Below are 7,500 nucleotides of genomic sequence, written 5' to 3'. Positions count from 1 at the left end.
AATAATAATAATAATAATTATAGTAGTAATAAAAACAATAATGATAATTATAATAACAGCAACAACAATTGATAATAATACAACTTATGTAGCGACTAACTCCAAATATTGGAGCTCTAAAAGAAGGAAATATGTGGAAAAATTAAATGAAAAACATTCACGCACATCCCAATTTATGCACAGAAAGACGTAGACAGATACGCATGACATTTTTATATCATCATTGTATTAATAACCATCATCATCGTCATTGTCAAATTCGTCATCATCATCATCATCATCATCATCATCATCATTATCATCATCATCATCATCATCATCATCATCATCATCATCATCACTGTACTATAATCCTCAAGAATAGCAGCTTCACCATTACATATTTTCACATCCCAAATAAATTTATTACTCTCTTCGTGTGAAGACAAGGTTCTGAACCCCATGCTTTAAAATTAAGGTTACCTCCGGAGTCAGATCAATTGGCCTTCCGGACTCATCATCATCATCATCATCATCATCATCATCATCATCATCAATCATCATCATCATCATCATCATCATCATCATCATTATCATCATCATCATCATCATCATCATCATCATTGTCTTAATCATCTTCATTATCATCGCTCATCATCATCAACGTCAACCTCATCAGCAGAATCAGTATCATATTATATAATAATCATCATCAAAACCATCTTTGTAACAGCCCTCGTCTCCAATAAATCAATTATTCTCTTCGTTTGAAGATAAGGTTTTGGACCTCATGCCTTAGAACTAATGAAACATTTGGAGTCAGATCAATTGGCCTTCCAGGCTCCGGACTGATGGTATAAAACTGAAGAATCGCTGTGAAAAATAAACTCAGCTCCATTTTAACCACGATCTCACCCAAACAAGATCTTGGACCTACAGAAAATGACACCATCCGTTCTCGGTTAGTAATTTTACCATCCTTACTGAGGAAATGCTCAGGATCAAATTTATCAGGGTTTGGGAATGTTTTGGGATCCAAGTTTATAGATGCGAGGTTTGCAAAAACTAGGGTATTTTGTGGGAGGTGATACCCTTGGAATTCTATGTCTTTATTCGTGACATGAGGAACTCCAGCAGGAGCGGCAGGCCGAAGTCGCAATACTTCTAAAATAGTAGCTTCTGAATATGGTAGCTTTTCTTTGTCCGCCAAAGACGGTAATTTCCCTTTGCCCAAGACTTGGTCAATCTCTTGCTGGCATTTTTTCTGGGTATCAGGATATTTTGCCATGTAGAGCATTGCCCATGCTAAACTGTTGGCGGTTGTGTCTGATCCCCCGGTGAATAAATCAACAATGACAATGGCCATACATCTATCATCGTACGTTTCATTTTGTCCTTCTTCTCGTTTCATCTTGATGAATACATCGACAAAATCCCGAAGGTTATCCTGGTCGTATGTTGACTCGTTGTTTGCGGCTAGGGTCTTCACGTATTCAGATGTAAGCAACACGTACGAATGAAATTCTCACTATCTGTTTGAAGTGAGGAAATGTCGAAGGTACGGGAAGAAATTGACCGGTGTGAATACGGGATTGTTCTTCAATGAATCGTCTAGAACTCTCAGAAGTTCCTTAAATTTTTCGTCTTCATATTCAAATCTTGAACCGAAAAATCACTTGGCAAATAACATTTGAAGTGGCGAGATTGAACAAAGGTTTCGTGTAAAATGGTTGGTTGTTCTTTTGACCGAATGGTCGAGAAGAACTCGAATTTCTTCCTGAATTGTTCTCTTCCTATGCTGTGTTTTCCCACGCCAAAATCTCTCATTGTTGTCAGGGCTGTACGTTTCAGTGTTTTCCAGCTGGGACCGCTATTTGTGACAATACCTGCTCCCAGCTTCATGTTTAGTACTTCATCAAAAAAGAATATTTTCAGGTCGATCGCTGAAGACGTCAGATTTTTTAATAAAGCTTCAATGAGCATGTTGTAGTCGCTGATGACGATTGCGTAGATAGATCCAAGCTTTAAGTTTAAACAGCTTGCCGTATTTTCTGGCAAGGTTTGAAAAATATGGTAATCTCCTTGCTCGGTTTCTTTGAAATTCTAGAAACTGCCAATGACAGGAAGCGGAAATGGCCCGGGTGGCATGTTCATTGACCTTGGCATGGACTTAAATGTAGAAGGTCAACAGGAGAACGAAGACAAAGACCAAAACAGTTGGTAGGGGTGATCAGATTGATGAGTAATCCAAGCATTTTGTATGGCTTTGACTTTAAAGCGATCCAATAAAGTCTTTTTTCGTTTTTAAGTATAAAAAATGTTCGATTTTTATGTTGTGTGATGATTCTTCTATTTAACAATTCGATGTTGCCTCCTGTACTTAGACTTATTTGGCTGTAGATTGCTGGTCTCAAAGTTGGTCCTGTATGAGAAAAGAAAAATATTAACTTCAAAATTGTGAATCAGCAATGAGTAAGAATAGTTTTTAGCATTTGTGGCCAATCGTCTCCAAAGGTATTATGTTGTGGTAAACAGGACAAGAAATTGAAGTTTTTTGTTAACAAGCCTGCCCACAATTACGAAATTTGACTCCTATGCCAGAACATCATGTGCTCTCTTAGTCATTAAAACTTACTGAAAATGACGGTTGATTCCAAACTACATATTTAAAGAAATGTAGGATGTTATTTAATCATGTAGGGTAAATTGATGATTTTTAAATTAACTATAGCGACTACAATTGTTCTCCTAAATGTTACGAGCTTTGATATTTTAGAAGGAAGGGCTGGGTTCAATTTACAAATTTTGAGTTTAAAAGAATGCCCTATTGAGAATTTTGAGTTTTGTTTCTTTACTTCAAAACACATAAAATGTCCTAAATTTGTCCATCGTGACATTACACACCATTTCCGTCATCCTGAAATATTGCCAGATTGTCACAAATGTCCACTTATAGTTTAATCATTACTAAGCAAATGTCAGATTGTCACAATTGTCCACTTATAGTTTATCATTACTAGAGCAATGCCTAGATTATATGTTTCCCTTATTTGGTCAATATTGGAGCAAATGCAAGATTTTCATGATGTGCAATTATAGTTTGATCATTATGAGCAACAAGATTATCACAATTGTCATTATAGTTTGTCATATAGACAAATGTTAGATCATTTTTACGACTGTGGAGTCACATATAAAATAATGAAAATAATGATGATGATGATGAAGGATGATGATGTGATGATGATGATGATGATAATGATGATGATGATGATGATGATGAGATGATATGATGATATGATGATGATGATGTGATGATGATGATGATGATGATGATGATGTGACGAGACGACGAGATGATGATGATGATGATGATGTGATGATGATGATGATGATGATGATGATGATGATGATGATGATGATATAGAAACAGGGATAAATTCCGGCTCCATGGCCTCATGGCTCTGAAGGACTCCTTTTTTCCCTCTGTTCATATTCATGAGGAAAGGTTATATCTTCTTTTGTGCAACAACCTGAATATTTCATTTGGAATTTTAACAGTAAAGTCAGATTACCTTAAGACAATTGTTAATATTTGATAATAATTTACATACCACGGCATACAGATATCCGTTCTTTCCTACACGATTTTTTTTTCGTACTTAATATTACAAGAAAGTCATAGCTAAATAATTCAACAACTTTTATGTCGCCAAAAAATAACCGACTGATCAAGTCTATCTTATTGATACAGAAGATGAACTTAATGCATTTGGTTTAACGTTCAAGGTCGTTTGATAACAAGTTAAATTGCTAAAAACTGGATATCGAAGATAAACGCTAAATATATATGTTACATGCATAAAGAGCATGTCATATCTACTTTTCTTTATCTTATTTGTTTAAAAATGCAAACTGTGCATTCATGGCATATGAGAGTCACCCAATATTCCTGATATACACCAGATATTCTCCCATCCTCATTGAGCTTTTATATAATGAAATATCCACTAATCGTGCTTAAAACATTTACACGAGTCCCTGGCCAACAGCAACACTTAACATGTAGGACGAGATGACGCCTGTTAGGCGATATTACACGTTTTTTTCGGACAGAGACAATGCTGTTAACGGCCAGGTACTCATTTTACACCTGATTACGGTGAGAGAATGTGTGTAAAGAGCAATTTTCATGCGCTGAGCGAGCTAGACTCGAACTCAGGACTCTGCCGTTCCGAAAGTGAGTGACATGCCACAAGACCACAGCCACACAAATTGTCAAAATATGACATAACATGAGAAACATCCAATATTCCTGATTTTATTTATCTTTGGGAAGGTGTACGTGTTTAATACGATAGAAGTGCGGCTATATATTGTCGGAAGGTCCTGGTTCGAGTCTCACTCTGAGCGGCGCATAGTTGAGTCCTTGGAAAAGGCTCTTTTCTCAAATTCTCTAACCGTACTCAGGTGTGAAATGAGTACCTAACCGTTAACAGCTGTGTTTCTGTCGGAAAAAAAAAGGTCAAACAGTTCTAACTGTAATCGGTTACTTGTTGACCTCGACCAGACATCTCGTAAAGTTGATGTCTCTCTATCGGGTCAATATAACTTCCAATATCAGTCAAGCATCGTATATCATCATTATCAAACACGCCTTAGAGGTTAATGACCAATTCTTCCTTCCACTGACTACATTATGTAAACTGCTAAGCTCTAAAGGGAGAAAAAACGTATCGAAAAATTTGGACAGAAAACTCGTCCTCAAATATTGCTGAAATAAAATGAGCCACATCTTGCCAAAAACTCTCAAAACCTGGGACTTATGACCAACATCTTGCCAATAACTTTAAAACCCATCCCAAGATAAGAGTCATTTTTTTCTCGATCGATGATTGAAGGGCGAATTTCCTGGCTAAATCTGAAATACGACTTTTTTTCACAGTACGACGGTAAGGTCATAAGGTCATTGAACCCTCTTTACTCTATATTAAAGGTAACGTTTGAATGACCCCCCACATTCAAGCTCATCTATTAGTGTGCTGAATGTTGAAATTGATGATCCCATCCCCCCCCCCCCCCCCCCCCCAACCTTTTTTTTTTCTTAATATAACTTCTTGTTATTTATATCTTTAGACTGGCTCGTGGCACGTTTAGTAGATATTGTGCTATATAACTGCTAAAGTTTGCTTGATTTTGTTTGGGATTTTTTTTATGAAACGAGTGCTCTCCCAATGAACTATCTGGACCTTCGATGGGAGTGAAGTCACGACTGTTGAAGCGTAGTACCGGTGACTTCCTCGCTTTGAAAGAGGACATATTAATAAGATGGAGGTCGACTTGACAGAACAAGGTTCCTCTGGGTGGAGACTCCGTTCCTGTGAGCTGGGAGAAAAGCTTTCTGAGTTCTGAAAGAGGTGATATTTGTGGGAAGCTGCCAAACAGTATGCACCACTCTGGCGACGTCACCCACGTGCTTGCTGAGGAACACCGTATCGTGACGCGGCCGGCCTGAGGCTCTTGGACGCTTCATAAGTGAGGAAAAGAATTTGCGAAGTTGGATGATTGTCATGTTGCTACAAAAAAAGGAATATGACAACAATTTCAAACAAGAACAAACACTGAATGTTTTGTTTTGTTTTGTTTGTTTTTTGTTGTTGTTGTTTGTAGAAGCTGTTCTCTTCATCGTTTTACATTACTTCTTACAACCCAAAGCTTCTCGCGGTTAATATCCGTGTAAATAGTCACAATGTGTGCGGTGATGTGGGTTTGTGGTATGACACTCGCGTTCTGATTGGAAGGTCCTAGGTTCGACTCCCGCTCTGAGCAGCGCATAGTTAAGTCCTTGGAAAAGGCTCTTTACTCATACCCTCTCACTGTGGGCAGGGAGGTACTTACTGTGTCTTCTATCCCCCTGTATCTGTTTTCCAACATGCTTTCTGTCTTTGCCTTGGAATGAGATTACTTGGTTTTTACAAGCCCTGGCCGGATATTTTAGTTGGGAACAACTGTTCTCTTTTGAACCAATTCTCTTTTGTCTTAGCTTTTCTTGGGTGCTTAAATTAAAATTCTAAAACTTTGTATTATCCCATTTTCTTTCTTTTTTTTGCGGGCGCTGAAATGATTAATCTGTGCAAGCGTCGTAAAATCCTTAAAAACAAACAACTATCTATATCCTCTCATCGTACTTAGGTGTTAAAAATGGTACCTGGTTGTAACGGTTTGTAAATTTGTAATATCACCTAAGTGACGTCATATCTTATCCTACATTGCGGTTGGCTAGGCACCAATTGTGAAGCGCTTTGAGCACGTTTAATGGTATTGCTCTATATAAAAGCTAAAGTTATGTTATTGTTGAGTAATATTCAAGAGCTGCAGAGACTGCTTTAGGTAGGAATATGATAATGGAGTAATTGGTATTATTCTGAGGAAAAGCAATCCTTCACTATAACAGATTTTTATTAAGACGCGTGTTTTTCTGGTTTTTCTCAGCTAGCCCTCTATCAAAAGTTGTAAAGATTTGTGTCAACCTCTGACTCAATTTGTCTTAATTGAATCTAGATTTTGGACCGTATTGATGCCATGTTTTTTTTTTAAATTCTTCTTTAAGACCTATAAAAAAAACTAATTTAAAACAGCTGACATAAAATTAGAGATTTTACACTGTAATAAATGAAAACTAGTTACGCACCACAAAGGTTGAATGAATTCATCGTGTTTCCAAAAAATCTTCTGCTTACATAGTGATTATGAGTTCACTTCATACTTCTTTCCAAATAATAACAATTCGCTTTAAGTGTTATAAACACACCACTTATGTAGTTATTATTAAATTTTGAATGTATTATCTATGGCATATTATCTACATCATGTCGCAATTACCAAAAGACTGATATGAAATCTCTTGCTTTAAATCATTTGAAATAGGGATTGTATACTCAATATTGTCAAATTAACAAAAACTGTTAATATAACTTTGACAAATTTTTGTCTATGCACGAACGTTTCACAGGGCCTTTAAAGGTTTTAAAAACACGATGCGATACGGAATCTCTATCGGTTTTACTCTCGTAAAGCTGCAAAAATAAGTATTTTTGTATCTATCGATAAGTCATTAAAGAGGACGGCAATGGTTTTGGAATTTCACAATCAACCATGAGAAGATCGTTATCGAAATACGACAGAGATGACCAGTGTAGAACGACGAGGCAGGAAAAGGATCATAGATAACTTTGATATGGATATCATCCAAAGATGTATGGGTGAGTGTAAATATACATCCGAATAAAATACTGGACGTCTGATTATTCAAGCAAAAAAAGGACTATGGGTTCTGGACAGAGAATCATTGTTATTCTCGCAGGTGGTGATGATACTGGATAATTAAAAGGATGTCATGCCATTTTTTCGTCTTTGCATCATCTGGAATATTATTTTGGGGTCAATGCAAAGGCGTTTTAAGACTGACTAAATTTCGTTTGCTGCCCTCCATTGAAGCACCCAGCTGTATTGTATTGGACA

At 36.8% G+C, this 7,500-nt stretch overlaps 1 pseudogene; it reads right to left on the bottom strand.

The window, feature by feature from the left end:
- Window positions 1-3,601, bottom strand: part of LOC144976462 (cytochrome P450 2J4-like) — a 4,933-nt pseudogene extending 1,332 nt beyond the window's left edge.
- Between the last annotated feature and the right edge of the window lie 3,899 nt (window positions 3,602-7,500).

This window comes from Berghia stephanieae, chromosome 7 (assembly GCF_034508935.2).
Source record: "Berghia stephanieae isolate SIO BIC M18660-M18661 chromosome 7, UCSD_Bste_1.3, whole genome shotgun sequence".
NCBI classification, from domain to species: domain Eukaryota; kingdom Metazoa; phylum Mollusca; class Gastropoda; order Nudibranchia; family Aeolidiidae; genus Berghia; species Berghia stephanieae.
This window is presented reverse-complemented; position numbering and strand designations above follow the sequence as displayed.